This window comes from Lissotriton vulgaris, chromosome 5 (assembly GCF_964263255.1).
Source record: "Lissotriton vulgaris chromosome 5, aLisVul1.2, whole genome shotgun sequence".
NCBI lineage: Eukaryota > Metazoa > Chordata > Amphibia > Caudata > Salamandridae > Lissotriton > Lissotriton vulgaris.
The window spans coordinates 559511924-559529677 of NC_141693.1; the positions used below are offsets into that span (position 1 = coordinate 559511924).

The following is a 17754-nucleotide window of genomic DNA, read 5'->3' on the forward strand; positions in this document are numbered from 1 at the left end:
GCAGAGATTAGCAGGCAGCAGGGCAGCACAGCAAAGCAGAAAAGCTCCAGACTATCAAGAGGAGGTAATCAGCTCTTTGTGTGGGAAACTGGGCACTGCCTACTTAGATGAGTCAGCTCCACATCTCTCTTCCTGCCCAGGAAGAGATACCTAAATCCAGATGAATGCAGATGTGTTGTGCAACCTTCTTAGCTACAACTCCGACAACCAGTGCTAGGCCTTTAGTGAGCAACTGGCGTAACAATTGCCCATGCAGCCCCAACAATGCAGAGGGGCTGAGCTTCAGGAGGCCCCCCTACAGCATTGTGCATGGCCAAGCGGGCCACTGGCCTGAGAGCTCCTGACTGGACCTAGAGCGTGGGGGGCCTCCATGTAGTTTGCAGGGGAGCCCTTTAAGTTTAGTTACTCCTCTGTAGTGGTATATTGCAATTTTATGTCCTCCCTGTTAGACCTGTCATCCTTATGATGGTCTTCCCCCAAACATCTTGCCTGCTTACCTCCTCTTTTTGCTATATCTTGTTGTTGGCCTTAGGACTCTTAGCACTTTACAACTGCTGACCATTGCTAAAGTGCATTAGCTTCTCCCCTAAAAATGATGACACTGGTGTATACATGATTGGCATATTTAGTTTACTTGTAAGTCTCTTGTACAGTGGTATACTATATACCCAGGGACTGCAAGTTAAATGCTACTAGTTATCATGCAGCACTGATTGTGCCACCCACACAAGCTGCCTTTCAAATCTGTCTCAGACCTGCCATTGCAAGGTCTTTGTGTGAACTTTACTGCCACTTCGACTTGGCATTTAAAACCGATTGCCAAGCTTTGAACTTCCCTTTTATTACATATAAGTCACCACTAGGTATCCCTAAGGGCAGGGTGCTGTGTAGGTAAAAGGTAGGACATATACTGGTAAGTTGTGCATGTCCTATAAGTCACAAACAGCTAAACTACTTTTTCACTACTGTGCGGCCTACTCCCCTCTGTCACCCCCACCCTTCTAGTGTTTGTGGCTGTTTGGAGGGAATGCACAAAGTGTAGTTGTCACCCACGCAAGACATGGATAGGGTACAGGCCGCAAGGCACACAGAGCAGTAAGAGCAGAGAAATGTCCATTTTCTAAAAGTGACATTTCTAAAACTGTAATGTTCAATCTAACTTTAACAGTAAAGAGGAATTACAATTACCATTCCAAAGATATCAAACATGATACAGCACTACCTTTCTATTCAGAAATTATAGCTTTAAAGTGTTTTAAGGTCTTATCTGTGTTAGCCTATGAGAGGAGTAGGCCGCACAGTAGTGAAAAAGTAGTTTAGCTGTTCGTGACTTATAGGACATGCACAACTTACCAGTACATGTGTATTTTATAGAAAATGAAAGGATGACACCTCCGTTGGCATATCCAGATTACTTGGGCTCCCTGTAACATTTATAAACATGTTGCTGTCAAAGAAAGGATCTTATCACTATTTTCTTGGGACAGGTACAATGTATTTTGGATGTGCTGTAAAAGGCATATTTGGCACTAAACTCGATCAGTTCCTTCCATTGTTCAGTACAATTAAGGTCTGGATGTACACATCACCAGTTTGAAATTTTAGAATTTAACACTGAATTTAAAATGTAAAACTCCTGTTTCTTCTTGGCACTTTGGGGTTCAACATCACCTTCAACTAAGCTGTTAGGCACATTTGTTTGAGATATGATGGCTCAATCTAACATATTTTCCTTCATAATCAGTCGTCAAAGTTCAGGACATTGAAGAACCCACTAAAGGGTTCATCACAAGATTCAAATGCTTTGTTTTTCAGTGAAATAAGGCAACAGACACATAATCAACATTACGACAAAAGATATGGCTTTAATTTTGAAGTAAAATAATCTTGTCACAGTAATAAGAGATGATTGCAGAAGGAAGCTGTGGTCACATTGTTATTTCCATGCTTTGGACACTTCTTCAACACTTCTTGCTTCCACCATATTGCCCTTGCTTCTGGTCTTGGCAGGGAGCAGGTGCACAAGGGTTGCAGGGATCCACTGAAAAGACAGACAGTCAAGTCAGTGATGAAAGAAAAATTAGGACATCATGCAAAAAAGTTAAGTCAATTAGTATTGGCAGTCTAAACATTTCTATTTGTTATATGTTCAAGTATAGTACTTATTTCTCGGGTATACATTCTCGATTAAACTTCTCTGCTTAGAAAAATACACAGTGTTTGTAAACACAACCATATTGAAATTTTGTAAATTGTGGGATAATGAATATACAATGCAGAAAAAAGAGGAGGTTCTAGAAGCTTTTTATTGTAATCTTGCCAAAGTGGCATATAAAGGCAGAGAGGGTGAAGTAAGGCCTTCACTTCACTCTCTTCCTTTCTATTCTCAGTGTTGTTTAAATTTAGATACATTTTCTTTTGCACTCTATTCTGTCTCCTGGTGCTTGACTGGGAAAGCCTGTGTGAGGTGTGCCAGGATGACAGACCTATACTTGACTGACTTGGCATCCGATCTGGCTCTCACTCCTGCCTGGCGCATACTATCACCATTTGAAAATTCCCTGGTTTTATTTGCTGGTCCTTCCCTGTTAGGCTTTGTGGCAGTGCAACTGGTGCAGCCGCACTGGACGCTCACCTGTGGACGGGGACACTGACCTCAGGGGGAAGCACTGTGTTTAGCAATAACGTATGATTGGAAAGATGAGGGTCTGGTGGTAGTGAGAGAATCCGAGGAGGCACTCATGGAGTTTGGGGCGCCATAAATGATTCTCACACCAGGCGCCACCAGCGCTAAAGCCGGCCCTGGGCACGAGAACAAATGGTTGGACTGTGCTCTATGTGGTACGTAAATGTGGTGGGGGAAAAGAACTCCGCAGATTGGTTTGGGTACTCTCACTTCCAATTTGGTAAGTCACAACAATGTGGAATTAAGTAGCCTTCTTGAGCCTGGGGACATCACAAAGATGCAAGATTGAAGGGAGGAAAAAGTAGTAAAGGAAGAAGTTGCAACATTACTCGAAATCCTGGTGACCAGGAGGAAAGAAATGAAGAAAAGCATCAAATCGGACTCAATCTTTCCACCCATCTTCTTGCTCAACAAGGGACTAAAAATTAATTCGAAGCAAAATGTCATGGCTAGGGTGGGGTAATTGGAAGCAGAAAGAAAAAAGAGATAACTCCCTTGCAGGAGGAGGAAATGGGCGGTACCTGACACAGTCAAAGAATACGAATTGAAATGCTATCTCTGCTCTGATTTTCTCTTTTAACCGTGTGGCGCTGTACCTTGTAATAAAATAATAAGGGTAGCTTATAAAGCGCTTGGTTACGCGGAAGCGTGTATCCGCGCTACAACTGAAGAACTCTGTGTGAGGTTGGAGACCAGTGAACCTTGTTTGTTATATGCCGATGGTCCCACTTGCAGGAAGGTTGAAATACTGAAAGGTGATCGTTTCGTTCAATTTGCACATAAAAGGTATGGGTTAGGTATGAAAAAGGTTAAATTAGAGGTTATGTAATCCTTACACAGAAGGGGAACAGGGATGTTAGTTGAGCAACTAAGGGCAATCATGGATACCTAAGTAGCCTCATTTGTGTTTCGAAATTCGAACGAACTGTAACTATTTTTATCCACGTATAATAGTAAATGAAACAATTAATATGTTTTAATATGTCTTAATTGGCTTTCCATATAAAAAGCCCGGAGCTGACACATTTTAATGTGGCAATTAAAGATCCGTTAGCTAGCATGAAGAAACATTAATACAAATTTGAAGTGCAGTCTTGGCAAATCTTAATTTGTCAACCTCCGCGCATGATCTGAACTGGGAGGCCGATGTCATCAAGTGACAACTGTCTTTTCTCTCAACTTAGATTTTTCCCATGGGCAATTATTTTAGAGCAATTGTTTTTGACAAAGGATTTGTTTTATATTAAGCTTTCGTGTTGTTCAACCTCACTATTTTCAGGACTCCTTAGGCTTTCAATGTCTGCCTGCATGTATACAATCAAGTGCGGGATTAACTGGGGCCTAGAGAGGTAAAACATGTTCCAAAAATCACAAAATAAGTGTGTATAAAGGATCGTGTCTTTGAAATTCCTGGCCCTGGCTAGTGTTGAGCTGGCGCAGAAGTAGGCCCTGGCTCTAAAATAAAAGAGGACGGAACAGCGAATCAGATAGCTGAAAAAGTGGCTCAAATTTGCCAACCAGGGCAGTTTAAACTTATAAAAACCTGCTTTATAGGTGTTTTGCAAGGTTGGGGTGACTGCATGCAGTTGTGCTTGCTGTAGGCAATGATTGTGGTAATATGAATCAACAGTAAAAAAAGTCCCTCAGGCCGTTACATAGGCCCAGAAATAGACAAAACGCGGCACACAGACTGACCTGTTAAACCACCTTTCTGGCAGATTGCCCTACAGGCCAGTCCTAGGCACTTCAGAAACAGAGGGGCATAGTTACAAGGGTGTATCACCACCAGAATGTCACTTTTAGCAATGTTCTGGTGGCGATATCCCTTTCTCCTTACTTACAAAGTGGTGTTAAGACACTTAATGTGGCTTAACACCGCCTTGGAAATAAGGCCCCTTTTCACGCTTCAATTGGCGTGAATAGGGCGTGCAATGGGTCTTGCAGAGGGCGTTCCGTCGCAACACCCATTGTTTTTTGATGCTGCACCATATTTACGTTGCTGGGACAGTGCCAAAAACGAAGACCAGGGAATGCCTGGTCTTAGACTGTGGATACGAGGAGAAATTATGAATTTCTCCTCTTTTTTCTGTTTCCATTCTGCAGCACACATAGAAAGAGCAAAACGCCTTTCAAGATTGTTTATGTGCCAGAAGGCGACCCTTCCTGCCCATAAACAATCGCCCCTGCAGCGTTGCCCCCATGCAATATGGCGCAAGGGTGCCTACACTAGCTCAAGGTAGCTTTATTAGCGCCAGTGTTGGGAGAAACACAAGGGTGCTGCGTAGTTTTGTAAATATGGCTCATCCCTGCGTTTTCAAAATGTCGGAGGTGTGCATTACTAATTTTGACATAACACAGGGCTCTGTCATTTTGTTGTAAATATCCTTGAACATCAATTCACGCTCAATAACTTTCACTTACCCGGAGCACACTGCTGTTTGTTGTCTTGGCACTGCGGCGCTGGTGCACAAGCTGAAATGAGAAAAAGAGCCACAGTGAACACGTGCACCTCTGCTTTTTTCATCAAATGTGTTCTACACAGTTTATAAATACATATGGGCCCATATTAACTTTGCAAGTGTCACCAATCGCTAATCTTTCATTGGGGAAGTAGTCATATTTAATGGTGTCAGGTTTTTTCCATGCAATATGAGTGCTCGATTCTGAGTTTTCTGCGGGATAGCCTACAATATCAGTTCCTCTACAGCATACTTCAGTATCTTTAGAAAGAGGAAGAAGACTTTGCTCTTTCTGATCAATTCTCCCAAAGCAAACGTTGCCAAGTTTTTCCTGGCAAAATGTGCACAAGGTACTTTTCAGTTGTGCAGTAATTTCTCACGTCCTGTGATGCAGATTCTTCTTCAAAAGCACGTTTTTTACTCAGTGTTACTCTTATTATGGAAATATGTGTCGTGTTCTCCCAATTTTGATTCGGTGCTATTCCAAATTATCTAAATGAATCTGTGTGCCAGCCTTAGAAGTCAATCTTTTCCACAGGAAAAACAGAAGAGCTCACAGTTCTTAGACATTGGTATTTACCCGACCAGTTATTGGGTAAATAACAATGGCTGAGATCTGTGAGGAAACATGCCTGGAGCTCTTCTGTTTTTTTCCCGCGGAAAAGACTGACTTCTAAGGCTGGCATACAGACTTAATTTTGATAAGTTGGAATAGCACTGAGTCCAAATTGGGAGAACACCACAAATATTTCAACAATAACACTGTAGTCACTCTGACACTAGAATATAGTTGTGAAATATTTTTTTTCTAGATGTTGAACTATATGTCGAATCGAGACGAGCATGAGTAAAATATACTGGAAGCCCAAAGCAGTTAATAGTTTTTGGATGCTATAGCAGGGTACCCCAGAAAGCAAAGACAGAACAATTGATTTGGGCAATATTTACAGTCCAACCGTAATAGCTGCGAGGAAGGTATATACCGACTAAAGAAAAGGATTAATGATGTATGGGAATGGAATACAGGTTTAATAACATAATTTTTCAAAGTTTATGGATCCCAATTAAACATGATTAAATCTACACATGTAAATTTACTCTTACACTTTGCGATAAATTTACTATTTTTAGCCATTTATCAGTTCCGAGTGTTAACTTACATGTCTCCTCCTAATGAAACCAAGGCACGGAGCCAAATTTATAAATGTAATGATACTGCTAGTAACTTTTAACATGTAGGCAGAGATATCTGCCACCTTTGTGGAGATCTCTGCCACTATGCTGGAGATCTTTCTTTGGTAAAGTATAGGGACATTTAAAAAAGTGTATTTACCTATAAACATATTTTACATTAAGTATTAATATAAGTTCTTTTGTATATACTAGTATTAAATGTAGAACAAAAGAAAAAATGTGACAGCTCTTTTACCTTCATTTTAAATTAAATATATAATTAATATAAAAAATTAAATTAAATAAATAATGTTTTATATATTTTAAGTCCCTACCTTCAATATTTACTAAAGTAGGCCACTGCAATATATATAAGTGGCCCATGTGTGGTGATAGACTTACTCCAGGGATGGGCTGGAGTACATAAACAGTGTTTTGTGGTCTTTTGGGCTGTAATAACTTTAGAGGTGTAGTGTGTTTTTGTGGGTGGGTGTTTGTATTTGCATGGCCCTCATTAAACCCCATCCTTACTACGTCCTAAGCCCTTCCTTACTCCTCCCTAAGCTTCTCCTTACTCCTCCCTAAACCCCTCCCATGTTTTGATTTGTTCATCCCCGTTTTCCCATCACTCTTGTTGGTCTCTGCCTCATTTAATATGAAGGGCTCAATTACGATCTTGTCTGGAAAGCAGTCCAACCGACTCGGTTTCAAAATTCTTTCCAACTAATTGAGTTTTGCAAATCCAAAAGACCAATCATGTTGCTTCCCAACATCGTTCGGTCGGACTCGCATTCACTTCAATGGAGTTTCGCGAATCCAAACGACCAATCACGTTGCTTCCCAACATCGTTCGGTCGGACTCGCATTGACTTCAATGGGAGCCTGTGTTCTGAACAGGAACACAGACCCCCCCTTGTAAAAAGGGGTGGTTGCGGAAATCCTTGCACCCTGTGGCGGGCACACCATGGTGCCTTCCACAGTGCGCATGACTGGGAAGAGTGATCCCTTGGGTAAACCCACAGGCCCCAATAGGACGCCTCCGGGTAAAGGGGGCCCGCAGCAGGCCCCCAAATACATATGCCAACAGCTGTTGGGCAAACCGAATCAGAATGGCTGTCCAAATCGGTCATCGTACTCGCTTGTTCGGAAACCGTGTCAATAGAGTTGTACGATTCAGTTCCGAAAGACAAAGGCTGTCAGAATGTCTTTCGGAACTGATTCAGACTGCACAAACAGTTTCTGGGCATCGTAATCGTTCATTGGGAAATGTGTATGATTAGTTCAGAAACAAGGGTTCCGAATCGGATTCTGCAATACCGAATCCTATCCGGAGCCCTTCCGGAGACAACATCGTAATCTGGCCCTAAGTAGTAAACTTACATGTGTGGAGATCCCCCAATACAAAAGATAGAAAAGGTGGAGGTGGAAATTCACACTAGCAAGTTTATGAATTAGTACTAATATGTAAAATGAACTTTGTGAATCAGGTCCTACAGTTTGATATACAAGCTGGCCCTGAGCTCTGTTAGTTATGGCAATAAATCTGTTGATTCCAGTTGTAAAGAAAATGATAGAGTTCACCAATATGGGGAATCCTTATGTCTAAGGCTTATCACATGTTTGAAACTCACATGGGTATTCAAGCTTTATAATATGGATTACAGAAGGTAATCACTTGCAGTTCATGGGGCACTTTGCATTAAGAAGGCTAACAGTTACTTCTGAATAAGGCCAATGGATCTATTATCAGAGAAATTGACACATGAGTAAATCTACAAAGGTAAATTTACTCTTACTCTTTTGGGCAAATGTATTAATTTTGGGTATTTACCATTTACAATTGTAATGTTACTGAAAAGGGTAGATGTATCTCTCTCCAACCCTTGAAATAAGGGGTTGAGCCAAATGTGCAGGTATAAAATTGCTACAGCCAAAAATGAGCAGTAGTACATCCAGGACCACAAATGGCCACCCACTGGTACTAAAATACGAGACATTCAGCACTGCATGACACATGGTCACCCTTCAGGATAAATGTATTACTGCCTGATGAACACGAGATACGGCATAAAACAATTGGATAAATGTAAGTTTAAAATAGAAATAAATACATGTAAGTTTTTTTTAATCTTTATTTGGTTCCCGGGTATATATATGTCAGAGCTGCACAAATGGGAAACAATGGTCTATCCATCAAAAAATCTGCTCAGATGCATCTGATGGGTGTTAGAGGGGTTATGCTGGTTGTAGATGAAACAATTGAATTTGGATTCGAGGGGGGGTGCGAAATATTGTGGCAAAGCATGACATTTGTGATATTTTCAGAATGTTTGCCTTTACCAACTCCAGGGGAACAAACGAACCACCACAAATATTTCGCAGATGCAGAAAAAAAACAGTCTTGCCTCATTTTTTTCACCCCACGTTTCAATCAAGGGTTATAACCCAAATTTTGACACGTGACTATAAATTGTGTGACAGTAGGCAAATCATGTAATCTGCCTTTCGCTAACATTCTAAATATATTTCTAATGTCACATAATTGTGTACTCTAAGAAAATTAGCGATACCAATATGTGAAATCCCACTTTAAGTACATGATCTGGAGTTATAGCTCAATCCCAAGGAACATACCGCTCTCTATGGCTTCTCAGCTAGCATCCTCCCTGTAAATGATACATTCATGAAATGTGCCCCATAAAGGCATGTGGATGAAACCTCCCTTCCCAAAGTCAAAAGTAGGCCACCAGTGCTCCTTTACATCCTGACAGAAAGTTTTGAAGCATGATCATGAATAGTGTGCAATGGGCCTCCTTAAGACATGCAGAGTGGCATTTCCCAGGTTTACTGTGGAATTTTCACCACTTTTCACCATTACACGTTGTGCGGGGTGGAATTCATCAGGCAGCATCTCCTGCATGTCCGCCTATTTTTCTACCTGCCATATGCAGGTGGGAATTGTCAACTCAAAAGTGCTCTGAATTCGGGGGAAATGTGCTAAGTGGCCGAGTAAATCCCGACCAGTGTGTTATTCCCCATCCCAGGCCTCAAACGTGCAATGGCCAGTCAATAGAGAGGTAATGCTACATGGTAATAGGGTGACCAGGCGTCCCGTATTTGCCGGGGCAGTCCCCTTTATTTCACCAACTGTCCAGACAGATTTTAGGAAATTTAGCTCATGTCCCGGTTTTTAGACAGGGCCAACTGAAAACGGTGTGAGGTGCCTTTTTATATTTTCCATACCAGGGACAGTTAGCAGCTGTTATAGGAAAGCAATTTAAGAGGCATGATACTGGCTTTAAAAATTCCATGCTATTTATGTTCTCGCTGCCTCTTCTGTAATGTTATGCTGATGAGCCCTGTAATCCTGTGCGCTCAGATAAAGAAAAAAATTGAAGTCCTTCTTCTATTTTTGTGAAATATCCCCCTTTTTTTGGCTTTAAAGTTCTGGCCACCCTACTTGGTAATGCGCTATTACCACGCCATTTTACTGGTGCCTAAGAGCTGTATCTTTGCCCTACAACATGATGAAGCCCATTTTGAAGCATTGCTAAGAGCGCGCGCCACTTACGGTCCTGGCAGGGGTTCGTCTGTTGGCAGGGTTCATCACACTGCGCCTTCTGGTGATGCTGTTGGTGGTGTCCTCCGCCCTTGGCAGACATGGTTCTCTCGGGTACTGCGCGGCACTGCTGCTTGAGGAAGAAACACAGGATTCTCCGAGCTGTATCTGGTCTCACCGAGGGCGCTGCTTTTATACCCTAGACAGGGATTATCCCCAGCAAGGGGCCTGCCTGCCATCCGTGGGAGCGTCTGTCGTCCCACACTAATAATTATAAAGGTGGTGTTGTAATGTTAATCCTTGCCACACTAATGCTCGGGCGGTTCCTGAATAATAACACTGTATGCAGCCAGGAAATTAGGTCTCGTAAAATTCATTTATAATTTAGGTTTATCTTTGGCATTATTCCAGTCACATAAAGGCTCTTATGTGCGTTTTAGATGCACTTCAACGTTCTTTGGAGTCGTCTGCTTATGAGAAGGAATCCTTGTCTTCGTGCCCCGGCTTGTCAGCTAGCGTGTGCACAAAACGGCAAAGAGTGGTATCAAAAATCATTTTAAAATAGGTAACAGGTGTAGCGTTCGGTTGGTGTGTGTAACGTGTGTAACTGTGTAACCTGCGCGGCCTGCAGCTGCCAACTGCCCCATTAGTTTATCTGGATATGTGCGAGCCCATTTTTTTAAAGGTCTTCATAAAGATGATAGCCTGTTCCTAAACGACCTCTATCATTTGAGGGCAAGGACAAAGAGGTAGGTGGAATGGATGCAATTTATTTTCCCAATCACCCATTTTGATCATGTGTGGCATGACGGATTAGTATTCTTTCACACATATATATATATGTGATCAAGGCTTTTGGTAGCCGAAACGCGTCATGGCAGACTGGTGTTGGGCGCAATAAAACTTTAACGCCAAGATTTGGGTCTCGTCTCGTTTCTACGTCAAACTGACTGCATGTGTTGTGGTTGAGCTGAGGACGAAATATACCGCATATATATATATATATATATATATATATATGTATATATATATTTTAATTAATTTATTTTTTTCTCTCTCTATTTCCTGGTCTCGCAAGACTAGTACTCGATTGGTCTTGGTTAGCCTTCTTTTATTCTTTTTCATTTTCACAACTTCACCCACGCAATTTATGCAGCGAACCCAGGGTGGAGACTGTTTAGTTTAGTTTATTTGTATTTGCATAGCTTATTAAAACCATTGCAATAGTAGAACTATGATGCATAACCATGGTATATGATAGTTACACATTGGATTCAGCACATTTTACTAGTGCTTATATTGTGTTGGTTTTTGCAGGTGGAGGGCACTAGCACTTATTTTTGGAGACCATTACATATCTTTATCATCAGGTGTTGACCAAGAGATAGAAAGAGGAAGATAAAGGTAGGTGAACCATAAAAAAGGAAAGACGAAGGGATGAAAAGTAACCTGTACGGGTGAGATAAAGAAAATGGAAGTGGTGGGTGGTGGTAGAGACATGAGATGGAATCAAAACTAAGTTGGTAATTGGCAGCAGTGGAGTTAATAAACATTGGCAATAAGTTTTTGAAAAAGCTTTAAGCACCTTTAACCATTGTTTTTCATATTGCAACACTGTGTATTGGGCTTAGAAAAACCAGGCCATATAGACCAGGCATAGACTGGCAACAGGATGCAAAGGAAATCTAATTGTAAAATGAAGGGCTGCTTATATCCCCCGGCTGCACTAGATGCAGCAGCAGGTCTTAAGCGACTCCCTTTCCCTTCCTTGACTTATGTTGTCCTCATTCTGTTGTACCCTATGTACCCGGTTGGGTTCGAACTGCACTGTATCTGGACCATTTACATGTCACCCGCTGGTGAGACTCATCAGCACTGATCCACCCTGTCTAGGGGTATTGGCTCATGACTTCATGTGATTGCACGCTCTACGTACTCACCTGTCTCTCCTTTTGCTATTGAGTACTGCACATTATGCTATTGGCAATCACTTTTCTTTCCTTCCTTCTTGCTGCATGAACACTGCTCTGACTGTATGTTTAAAAAAATTTGCAAAAATGTTACATAAAAAGATTTAAGCAAAAAAATGAAGGGCTGCTTATAGGGCTTAATGGTATATGAGCCACTAAAAGCTCGAGCCAGGCTCAAGCCTGAAATCTGACTCTGGCTCAGCTTCAGATCTTATTGGACCCTCGAGCCCATACCAAGCTGAGGTTTCATGTGTCTTCTGCCTGCCTCCCTCTACCCAGGATGAGGCATTACGGCCAGAGCTGCCGACAAGGTTCGGGTCTCGATGTCGGCTCAACATCCTGTGTTTCTAGGCAAATAACTTAATCTTCCCCTGTCTAAAAAACAATGAATGTTAAAGTGTAGTGTAAGTTGTGCTCATGTAAAGTGCTCCAATATCTAACATCCCACTATATAAAAACTGCAGAAAAACACACAAAGAGGTAAAAATAAAGCTGCAACATAAGGAAAGACCAAACGATACCTATTTTCTGGCTGATTTTTACAGAGTGAAACCAGAAAACCTGGACAAAATTCTACTTCCCTGCTTAAATTGTGAGATCATAGGTATTTTATTTCACCAAAACTATTTTATTTCATTACCACGCTTGAAAGTCCTTTCAGCAATGTGAGTACATAAAACCAGTTGGACAATAACCTATTGTGCTTGATTTAATAGACTGTAATGTTGCTCTATAATAATCCTGGTCATGAACAGTGTTTTTGTGACAATTGTCTTGCAGCTTAGTGCACTAATGGTTCTGTTTAAAAAACATTACTTTTTAAAAGTACATCTCGGTGCAGTGCTGTAATGTGATTTATTAATGTCAAAGCTTCACATGTTAACCTCTTCTGTGAGTCAGACGGCCCCCCCCCCCGGCAGTGGGCGTGTGCGTCGGACAGCCGTCGTGCCGTCCGATTTGCGCATGCGTAGTATTCGCCGCACAGCGGGGGATGTGCGCTGCAGCGAAGCAGTTAAGGAAATACACTTTCTTGAATTTTGAGGTGACTTTATCATATTTTACATGATGTTTGTAGTATTATTTACACAGCAAACATTTTGAGGGCTCTGCTCATGCACGGGCTCTAAGATTTGAGTCACACCTTTGGCTTGGCTCTGGTTCGGCTCTCTCAGTAAATCTGTTGGCTCATCCACCTGTAGCATGAGTGGAGGGATGGAGTAATCATCGGATATCCAGCCTGGAAAACAGCCCTAATGGAATCCTCAGTGAGATGGGCAGGCGTACTACTCTAACTTGGTTTAATGTGGGGTTGGAATGTACTCATTTTCCTGAGCTGTTTTTACCTCCAAGTCCACCACTGATATGGAGCAGTTTCTGGAATATGATGTTGGCACACAAACACATGAGGTGATAGATAAACTTAAGAGACTGAACATGGCAATGTGATTTAGTATCCGTTCAACTGCAATTGTAGTAAGTGCTTAATTTGAGCAGGTGGTTTCCAATGCTCAGCACCAGGATTAATTGTCAACAGCGCACTTATGGCAGTCTGCCACATGATGGCACTGCCTATCTAATTCACAGAGGAGCAAAACAACAGTTTGTTTATTATATAAAAAACATTTATATTATAACATTATATTATACCATAACTAATAGCTTTCGCCCCAGCCATTTACATAACTTTGGGGTCCTGGAATAGTCTAAACTGTCACACCTGCAGGAGTGTTATGGTTAGTAGTTGTTTTGGTACTGTCATTGGCCACGCTGGCAGGGTAATGGGTGCGGCAAGCTGCAGAATCCTCTTAACGAGGGCCCTGGCACTTATTTTTCTACAAATTAAGCACTGTTTGCAGTTGATGTGTGCACTTGATAAAAATGATACCAGATAATTTGTGCCACAATTAATACGTTTATGAAAATTTAAAAGCTGTTATGAAGGGAACAATAATAATGCATGTTTTAATATTGTTTAGTAAATTGCATTCTTTAGTCCCAGTAAAAAATAGTAAATTTTCCAAAATGTTAAAGATGCTGTTTAGGTGGGAAAGGAAAATATTGTCAACAAATGGCAAGCTGATTTTAAAAATGTATTATGTTGTGTAGTCACTACCTTAATGTAAAACGACCTTACTTGTAGCTATGATTGCTATTTCATGTGTTGTCATGAAATGTCATGATCTATTTGTATATTATTATACCACATTATTTTTACTGTATATCACTACATCACACTGCCCGAGGATTGAGCATATACAAATGTTGTTAGCTAAGTGATATATCTCCTATCTGAATCCAAAGATGTCTTGAACCTGAATGGCAGTTCAGCTGTCTGAATTATTGAAGGGTGGGTCTGCACACTGTGAAATGTATATTACTGTATTAAAGTTTCATTTAACACGATCTAGGGGTTGTGACAGAGTTTTAGCGTGCCTACATGTGAAGAGGGATAGTGCCCTATGTCCCTCAAGGGTAAGGTAAATGAAAAAATGAGTCTAAAGACAACCAAAGACTACATGCAGCATAGCTGTTAGGTTAATGAAGCCTTTTACAAACTTGACTAATCTTATCAAATATGTTCAACAATTAGTGGGAAAAAAAACCAATTCAACCAATAAGTCTAAAAACGTGATTTAAAAAAACAATAATAAAGCACAAGTTTACATTTCCAATATGCAATTTAAACAGTTATTCCCAGAAAATCAAATGCATGTACCTATTATTGTCTCTTCAAATACACGTCTTGTAAATATAATGTGTCATCCAAAAATGAACAGTTCCCAATGCATTTTGAGTTCATCATGAACCCTTCTTCAGGGGATTTGTGTGAAAAAATATATTAATAACGATAAAAAGTAGATGAAAGGTTCTTCTTTGTTCTCAGTCCAGATCTACAACACAGAACAATGTGGATTTCAGAACACAACAACGTCTCATGAACATTATTGTACCAAATGTGGGTTGAAATACTCGAAATCTGCACTCAAGAAAGTGAAAGCTAAACGCCACCAAAAAGAACTCTAAAGCAAAGTGCTGATAAGGAAAGATGTATGTGCCTGTCTGCATTTCTATGTCATCCCAAGTGTACTGCCTCATGCTATCAAAAATATATGGTGAACCAAAAGTGGATACAACTGTCAAAGACTGTTGCTGCTTACCCCAATTAAGGGTCAGGAATCTAAGATGAAGCACACTCTCGCAACTCTGTAGATAGCAGAAATTCAATATGAAACATCCAAAAACCATGTGGTGTAAACATACGCTATCTACATTGGAATAGTAGTTCTCTCATGGAGAAGGGCAAGATATTACGGTATATCCCAGTGACGAGTTGGGGGTATTAGAAGAGATGTACTGTCACCACTCTGTAATAGCAAAAACTAAGTGTAAAATATCCAAAAAGTTGTGTCCAATGCACAGACGCTATCTGAATACAGAGAGGGGGTTAGCTTACCGACGGAGGCAGGGTATGTCGAGCAGAGCGTGTTCATTCGGTGCAGAACTCGAAGAGGGTCTCTGCAATGTAAGCAGAGACAAACTCGGTAAATGCCTGTGAACACACCTAGTAAGAAATTGCGAGTCAAATATCCTGGAGGTCTACACTCACCAGCCTTTCAGTCTTCATGACAAATACTACGATTTGGTCCGCGGCGGCGTAACCAACGTGTCACGTGTGTGGAAGGGAACCAATACGAGCCCATTTCAATGATACAGGGCTATGAAAATAGACGACGGACTCTACCGGAAAAGAGTAGTAGGTATACTCCTCAGGGCTAATGCAATGCTCATAAAGAGCGAACTTTATCTGACCAAGGCGAAAAAAAGTAAAAAACTTTATCAAACAAAATACAACTTGAAACTAACAGTGAACAGCGGCACCTAAATCCTTAAGTAACACTAAAAGATCGATCGATCCATTATTATGAATCGTCTGCCACAGGCACAGTCAAACCACTGTGTCGGAAGCCATAGTAAACCCAAGCCACTCTAAATTTAACTGTTGCCAAATTGTAAGGTGGAAATACAAAGGGAGAATATAAATATGATGAAAACAGGAAAGAGTGCTATGTGAATAATCACACCAAAATATTGTAAAAAAGAAAAGAAGGATAAAAAGAGGCAAGAAGTGCAGATCCCTTACAGTCTTACACTGAACATCATGACCATTAACCATATATCAATGCACTTCACATAAAACATAAGAGTTCGCAACGGTTATTGAGACCACTGGGAATTATGGTACCAAGACATTTTATCCAATGTGTCTCTCTACATGCAAGAGCTGTGTTAATCTCAATCCCTGTGGTTATGTTAATGCGTTCAAGTATAGTAAAGCGCAATCAAGGAATAGTATGTGATGCTGTTACCCAGTGTGCTGCCAGGGAGGAAACTGTGTTCTTGTTGCGAATCTAACTCTTATGTTCCACTATACGTGTTTTTATTTTCCGATTTGTTCTTCCAACGTATACAAGCCCGCAAGGGCATTTGATTCCATAAATCACTCCTTCTGTAGTGCAGTCTGACGTGTGGTTGAGAGTGATTGCTTGGCCTGTATGTGGATGTGTAAACTTGCTTCCTGTGATGACATTCCCGCATTGGCCACAATTGCGACATTTCCTCATACCTCTATGGATCACATTACAATCTATCTTTGAAGGTTTTAAAAGTTCCCTTAAGTTGTGCAATCTGGTATGAGCAAAAAGTGGTGAACCATGAAAGATTTCCTTAAAGTCTGGTTCATTCTCAATAAGTTCCCAGCGTTGCCGTATGATTGCCTTAAGCTTGGGTGCTTGCACCGAATGTTTCAGAACGAACACTTCCCGCTTCATAGATGTTCTGGTTTTTTGTCTGAGGAGGTCTTCTCGTTTTTTGAGTGAAACAATTAGTTCAGCTTCTTCTAACGTGGTCTTTGGATAACCTCTCTCCCTATATCTGATTATTTGATTCTTAATCTGATCATGACATGTGGATTCATCTGAAGTGATTCTCTTGATTCTCATGATTTGAGAAATGGGTACATGTTTCTTGAGGGAGTGTGGGTGTGCACTAGAAAAGTGCAGTGCATTATTCACATCTGTTGGTTTTTTGTACACCGCTGTTTCTAAACCCAAACTGGTTCTCTTAATTTCAATATCCAGAAAGTGAATCCTGACTGTTTCTATTTAATGAGTGAATTGTATCCTAGGGTTGCAATTATTCAGCTCTGACATGCATTCATCTAACAGTGTCCTGGGTCCCTTCCAAATGACTAGTATGTCATCTATATAACGTAAGAACAACGCTGCATTAGTTCTCCAATGTGGGTTGTTCAGTATGAATTGATCTTCAAATTGCACCATGAATGTGAGCTGTTAGAAAGGGAACAATAATAATGCATATTTTTTTTTTTTAGGAAATTGCATTCTTTAGTCCCAATAAAAACTAGTTAATTTTTCAAAATGTTAAAGTTGCTATTTAGGTGGGAAAGGAGAATATTTTCAACAAATGGCAAGCTGATTTTTAAAAATATGGCATCTTGTGGTATTTGAGGGGCCAATTATTGTATTTTCACAAATCGGCAAGCTGGTTTTCCGGGACAAAATGTATGCACATCATAAAACATTTACATTCAAGATATCAGTAATAGTTCATGTTGATTTAGGTCCGTCTATTTATTATGTTGTGTAGTCACTTCCTTAATGTAAAACGACCTAACGTGTAGCTATGATTGCAATTTCATGTGTTGTCAAGACATTTCATGATCTATTTGTATATTATTTTATCACATTATTATTACTATAAATCACACTGCCTGAGGCTTGAGCATATGCAAATGTTGTTAGCTAAGTGATATATCTCCTATCTGAACCTAATAGATGTCTTGAAACTGAATGGTAGCACAGCTGCCTGAGCATGATACACCTGCCT

General features: G+C 40.7%; 1 long non-coding RNA gene across 1 annotated transcript; it reads right to left on the minus strand.

Moving 5' to 3' along the window:
- Window positions 1–1841: 1841 nt before the first annotated feature.
- Window positions 1842–10223, minus strand: LOC147711261 (uncharacterized). The gene is made up of 3 exons (XR_015295899.1): window positions 9890–10223; window positions 5108–5158; window positions 1842–2041 (listed from the first exon to the last, which is right to left on the minus strand). It is a non-coding gene; the product is annotated as an uncharacterized LOC147711261 (long non-coding RNA).
- Between the last annotated feature and the right edge of the window lie 7531 nt (window positions 10224–17754).